Here is a 7,171-nt window from a genome sequence, read left to right as displayed (position 1 = left end):
AGAGGGAATTTGGGCTTCTTGGCTTTATCCCTTCCTGATTTCCCAGGTCATTGTGTGCAGGTGGTCCTGGCTGTAGGCAGGAGTGAGGGGAATTGGCAGAGCTGGGGGGAAAGCGCTACACAGGGATAGCAGGGGTGTAGAATCAGGATTAATGGGAATCGCTAGAGCTGGCTGGGGGCTCAGTATCGGAACGGGGTGGGCGGTTCTGTGGTCCAGGACTCCAGTGATTTCAACTGAAGCTGGAGCTGTCCAGCACCTCTGAATAGCAGGCCCCAGGAGTCTCACATTAGACACCCAAATCTAGTGGGTCCTTGAAAACTTAGCCCTTGACTGTTCTGTGTCTCAGTTTCCCATTAGTACAATGGGGGTGATCATCCCTTCCTCACTCACCAAATGTTGGGGGTAGAGTTAGTTCATCCATCTATGCATAGCACTAGGAGATCCCTGCCTAGGAGAGGGGGTGTTGCGGTCTTGCCCGTGTATGAGGGTTTCATCCCCAAGTGCTGGAAGGGATACAGGGAAACAATGGGTGGAAATTTTGCAACAAACAACACCCCCCCACACCTTCTCTTATCACAAAGGGGTTGTGAACAGACATAAAGTCTCTTATGAAAGTGGATGGGTGGCTTTTAATTTACCTTCACTGGGAAAGGGGCATGTCACCACCCCGGGAGATGAACCTACAACAACAAGGGCTCTGGGTATTGCAGGCCTGCTAGCTAGATCCCTTCTAGCCTGACAAAGCCCTGTCAAATCTGTAGAGCAGGGGTGGCCAACCTGTGGCTCCGGAGCCACATGCGGCTCTTCAGAAGTTAATATGCGGCTCCTTGTCTAGGCACCGACTCCGGGGCTGGAGCTACAGGCGCCAACTTTCCAATGTGCTGGGGGGTGCTCACTGCTCAACCCCTGGCTCTGCCACAGGCCCTGCCCCCACTCCACCCCTTCCTGCCCCCCCGAGCCTTCTTGGGGGTAGCTTCTTGTTATGTGGCTGTTTCCTGAGTTTGGGGTAGAAGCTCATCTGAGTCACAGGTGCTTGGGCTCAAAATGCTTCAGGTAAAGTGGGGGGAATGTGGGTTGCTAGGAGCAAACTGAGCTGCTTGCTGTAGAAGTGGGTAGGTGGGTTTTAATTTACCCTCACTAGGAAAGGGGCAGAGTTACAACCCCTGGGAGCTGAACCTACAACCACAAAGGCTCAGAGTAGCAGACAGCTACTAGCTAGAGCCTGCCAGGCTTTGGTTGGTCACTCTCACCTGCCCCTTGTCAAAGCTGCAGAGGATGGGACTAGAGCTGTGGCCCATGCTGGTAATGGAGGAACCGCAGACACCTGAGTGCTGCTGCCCCCTGTATAAAACCAGCCAGTGGGAGCAGCTTTTCCTCATGTGGCTGTTTCCTGAAGGGGGAGTGGAAGATGGGAGCTCCTGTGGGTTGCTGGACTTTGCTCCTCTTAGTCACTGGTGCTTGGGCTCAAAGTGCTTCAGGTAAAGTGGGGGGAATGAGGGATGCTGGGTGTGAACTGAGCCTCTTGCTGTGGTTTATCCTCCAACTGTGTGGGGCCTTCCTGCTCTGGGTTCCAGCCTCCTGGAAGAGCTGCTGGGTGGGCAGAGCCGGATCCAGGTCTTGTTGTTCCAGTGTTGCACTGGAACTTTATGTTCTGGGCAGGTAAAACCTAGGGCTCTCCTGTATGGAATGTATTCTGGGCACCTGCTCAGTGACTTTTCTCTGCTGGCAGGGTGCCTACAAAGCTTCACTTCCTCCTGGCCCATGTGGGAACCCATCTCCCGGCTGGTGCTGGGTCTGGAACTTGTTCCATATACCTAGTGGTGAGCTGGAGCCAGTTTGTGCGAACTGGTTGTGAAATTTAGAAGCCGGTTTAGAACCGGTTGTTAAAGGGGTGGGCTGTCCGGCTGAGCCCGCCTGAGCTCCCGGCTCCACTGGCCCCTCCCCCACCTTCCCCCTTCTCGCAGAGCCTCAGCGTGCCGCGCCGCCAGCGCTCTGGACCACTCCTGGGCAGCTCTGCAGCTCCTGCTGCTTTGAGCGGCATGGTAAGGAGGTGGGGCTGCGAGCTCCAGCGGCCCGCACGGCATCCATACACGCTGCCCTGAGCAGCATGGTAAGGGGGCCGGGCCGGGGCTGGGAGGAGGGGTTGGATAAGGGGCAGGGAGTGGTTGGAGGGGGTGGAGGTTCTGGGGTGAGGTCAGGGGACAGGGAATGGGGTGGGGGTGGTTGGGTAGGCGTGGGAGTTCCGGGGTGTTACCAGATTTGCCCATTACTTTGGGGTATGCTCATTTATTCAGGTTACTCTTCTGGGGAAGGGGATTCTATAATCCTATCAATGTACTGCTTGTGTCACTTGTGTTTTCATATGGAGCTCTGCTCCTTCCTTCTGCAAGTCCCCTCCCAATGGAGCCATCCTGCAGGACCTAGGTTCCCCAGGGCTGGGTTACTCCAGCCCCAGAACCAGATGAACACACCCACACCCACACATGTTAACAGAGCAAGTCTGAGTGGACCGGGTCAATCAGCACTGTCAAGCTGACCCCTTATATGTCTCTGGACTCACTGGGCTGGATGAAGCAGCATTTTCAAGCTGCCTCTCCTTATATGCCCCTGGGCTCCATGGACTGGGTCAAGCAGCACTTTCAAGCTGTTACCCTTATGCGTCCCAGATTCAACACGTCCCTATCCCCTTAGAATTGGTCTGATAACTGCTGAGCTGGGTGTGTGCAGGCGTAGGTTCACTAGCATCTGGAGCAGAGATTCCCATGATGCAGTGCTTTCCTGCTTTTTCTGGTCCCAGAGTTCAGTGCGGTTCTCTGTTCTCCATTCTGTATGTAAATTGAGATGTCTTAATCTTGTCACCCTTGTCAGGAGGGGTCTAGGTGTGTCTCCCCACGCCCTTCACTGCTCTCTGCAAGTTTTTTTTCCTCTGATGGGTTTTGGTTTAAGCAGAGGCTGGGTGGGGGGAGGGCGGTGTCTTTCATGAGTCAGGCTGGATACTGCACTCTGGTTCCCCAAGAACACAGAGCTGACTGGTATCAGGGGGTCTGTCGGGGTGGTGGTAGATGGGGTCGGGGCAGTCAGGGGACAGGGAACGGGGCGAGTCGGGTAGGGGGTGGGGTCCTGGGGGGCAGTTAGGATGGGGGGGTCTCGGGAGGGGGTGGTGGGTTGTGGGTTCTGAGGGGGGCAATCGGGGGCAGGATGTGGGTGGGGGTCAGATGGGGGGGGGGGTAACAGGCTGTTTTGGGAGGCCCAGCCTTCCCTACCCAGCTCCCAATACAATTTTGCAACCCTGATGTTCAGGGCCGGCTTTAGGAAGTGCGGGGCCCAATTCGAACAGTTACGACGGGGCCCCGGCAAGGATGACTTAAAAAAAACACGTAAAAAAACCACATGGGGCTTGTACTCACCGGGCGGCGCGCCGAGTCTTCGGCTGCACTTCGGCGGCGGGTCCTTCACTTGCTCTGGGTCTTCGGTGGCACTGAAGGACCTGCCGCCGAAGACCTGGTAGGGAACCGGTTGTTAAGATTTTGGCAGCTCATCACTGGGGACACTCATTTTCCACTATCCTTGCCTTCCCAAACTGCTGATTAGACCAAGCCATCAGCTCACAAGGCTGCCTAAGCCCATCCAAACTTTCCTTGCCTCCCTCTCCCTTGTCCCAGCACCCAGGGCTAGTTACAGACAAATACTAGGAGAGTGGGTATGACGGGTTGGATCACAGAAACCCCTTTGGGAACTGCCAACTGATGTGACAAGACTACTTCTGACCCTGCTTTCCCTGCCCTCCCAGCTTGGGACTTCAGTGCCCTGCCTGGTTTGTGCCAGACCCGCTAGCCTGCTGCAAACCCAGACACAGGTCTGAACCACGTCCCCTAACAGCTGTAGGTAGGGTGACCAGATGTCCCGATTTTATAGGGACAGTCCCGATTTTTGGGTCTTTTTCTTCTATAGGTTCCTATTACCCCCCACCCCCGTCCTGATTTTTCACATTTGCTGTCTGGTCACCCTAGCTGTAGGCTTAAACTGAAAGCCACTTAAGTGTTCTTAACACTCAGATGCCCAACTCCCAACGGGGTCCAAACCCCAAATAAATCAGTTTTACCCTGTATAAAGTTTATACAGGGTTGTAGAGAGGTTAGCCGGGGGCTCATCCCTCTCTGGGGCGGCGGGGAACCACACCGCCTCACTACGCACTGTTGATGTCTTGGGGGAATTAGTCCGGCCGCGGGAGTCTCCCTCGGCGGCCCTTATGGAAGCAAAAATAAGCACAGTAAACCCGGGCCCTAGGTCAGGGCAGGCAACAATAAGACAGGTGCTCAGGCCCTCAGGCAGGGGTGGAGCAGTAGCAGTACAAACAGTAGCAGTGAGCCCAGGCCTCCAAAGGACCTGGGAGAGGGGAAGACTGCCACCCACGAGTTGGGTTGCAGGGGGGGACGCAGGCCCTCCCACTCCACTGCGTCCCAGCCCAGGGCCCTAGCAGCGGCAGAAGACCCACTGCTGTGTCAGTGGGGATCCTGGCTGCAATACACTGACATGGGCTCTGACAGTGCTGCAGCCAGACTAGGGTTGGCTGCTGCCAGGCTATTTCCAGACTCCCCCTCTTGTGGTACTTGGGTCACGGTGGTATCCTCCGGGGTGGGTGGGTCCAGCAACATGGGTTCCTCGGGGTAGCTGGCGAGAGGCAGGCCTGGCAACTCCTCCTGGTAGCTGGTATGGGACAGGCTCGGCAACTCCTCTGGGTATCTGGCGTGGGGCAGGCCCAGCAACTCCTCCGGGTAGTGGGCGCAGGGCAGGTCAGGCCAGTCCTTGGGTGCACCGTGGGCCACGGGGGGCTTCCCAGTTGTGGGCCAGGCCAGAGGTGTCTGGCCTCCCCGGCAGCTGTTTCTCAAGTGAGTTCTGAGGTCGAGCCTTTATACTTCCGGAGCACTGCCTGACCCTCTGAGGGGCGGGCTCAGAGCTCCCTAGCTCCGCCCACTCAGGTGTACAGAAGGACTCGTCCCTCTCCGGGGCAGCAGGGAACCACACCGCCTCACTACAAGGGTAAACTCCTAAATTGTTCGCCTTCTATAACACTGATAGAGAGAGATGCACAGCTGTTTGCCCCCCCCAGGTATTAATACTTTGAGATAATTAATATGTAAAAAGTGATTTTATTTCCTACAAAAAGTAGGATTTAAGTGGTTCCAAGTAGTGATAGACAGAACAAAGTGAATTACCAAGCAAAATAAAATAGAACATGCAAGTCTATGTCTAATACAGTAAGAAAACTGAATACAGATAGGTTTCAGAGTAGCAGCCGTGTTAGTCTGTATCCGCAAAAATAACAGGAGTACTTGTGGCACCTTAGATAACTTGTGAATACAGATAAAAACCTCACCCTCAGAGGAATTCCAGTAAGCTTCCTTTTACAGGCTAGTCTCCTTCTAGTCTGGGTCCAGCAATCACTCTCACCCCCTGTAGTTACTGTCCTTTGTTCCAGTTTCTTTCAGGTATCCTTGGGAGTGGAGAGGCTATCTCTTTAGCCAGCTGAAGACAAAATGAAGGGCTCTCCCATGGGCTTAAATAGACTTTCTCTTGTGGGTGGAGAACCCTTCCTCTCTCCTATGCCAAGTCCAGCTCCAAGATGGAGTTTTGGAGTCACATGTCCATGCATGACTCAGTTTTTACAGGCAGCAGCCATTGTTTACATGCTACCCTGAATGTCCTCAGGTAGACTTCTTATGTGGATTGGAGCCTTCCAAGATTCATTGTCCTTTAAGTGTTTCTTGATTGGGCACTTAATTTACACACTCCTTTCTCAAGAAGCTGATCAAATGCTTTACTAGGGCTACTTAGAAATCAAGCAAGTACACAGCCAATATCCATAACTTTGAATACAACAATGACACATGCATACAAATAGGATGAATATATCATGAAACATATTCCAGTTATGAATGTACATAAGCATATTTCCATGAAGCCTTATGGGGTGCAACATCACACACAATGTCACAGTGGGGCAGCTTCCTTACCAGGCACATTGCCACTCCCAACAGATAAACTGCTGCTCTTCTCACTACACTGAGCTCCTTCCAGCAAATCACAGTTACCCTTTTCAGGTTCACTTTTACAAGCTGTACTAGCCAACAATCCATCACCCATCAAAAATCTACCCTTTCCTTCCTCAATTAGGGCTTTAACCTGACCATCCACTTTAATCTGCTCCAGAGAAACATTTTCCTGACCAATGAGTTCTTTCTGTCCTTGATCTAAGTCCAGATTTACTTCTGAGACATCAGACAGACATTCAGAAACTTCATTCACAGACAAATAGCCTTTTTGGACAGACAAACAGCTATTTCCCACCAGGTTAGAGTCCCCCTCCCCCTGGTCATAGCATAATGGGTTAAACACAGAAAACTGCTCAGAGTAATACAACATCCCAACATTGTTATAAACATGACTTTCAAGAGGATACAGTTTCTGCTGTTCTTCCATTGCTTTTTTGACTTGGAGCTTAAGTCTGGCAGTTTCTTGTTGCATCTGGAGAACCCTCTCCTCAGCAGCCATCAGTTCCATACACCCCCTGTAAGCTTCTTTTTCCAACTGGGCCAAGGCTTGCTTCTCTCATTTGAATTTCTGCCAGTTTTTGATTATGTTCAAATTGCAGGCTGTCTCTCAGGGCTTGCAATTTCATTGCTTCTGCTGATGCTTTTTGGCTAATGGCCACTGATCTTTAACCCAACAAAACTCTCATTCCCAAAATTCAAATTTGGATAGCATGGGGTTCTGATCCAAAGCTTAATTGACTTGGTTTTGTGGATCCTAGCACGACTATGCCACTGTAACGATGTGTCCTTTGGCAGTTCAGGTCAATAATGTCAGTCACTCAGCTAACCCACCTGCTGGTCAGAGCTTGAGGGCCACTTAAAGGCAGAAACCTGAGCAAAGCATCTCACCTGCCAATTTTCTAAACTACTTCTCTCTCCTGCCTAATACCAGGGTGATGGGCACCCTGCTGGACAGATGAGTGTGTACAGGGATGGATGCATGGAAGCAGAAAGAGTGGGGACAGGAGGGATGGAATCATGGACCTGCTTAAGGGGTGGATGGAAGCAGAAACAGATGGGCAGATGGAGCAAACTGCTTAAGAGATCATTGAATCAGAAATGTAGGGCTGGAAGGGACC

Source organism: Emys orbicularis, chromosome 4, assembly GCF_028017835.1.
Source record: "Emys orbicularis isolate rEmyOrb1 chromosome 4, rEmyOrb1.hap1, whole genome shotgun sequence".
Classification (NCBI taxonomy): domain Eukaryota; kingdom Metazoa; phylum Chordata; order Testudines; family Emydidae; genus Emys; species Emys orbicularis.
This window is presented reverse-complemented; position numbering follows the sequence as displayed.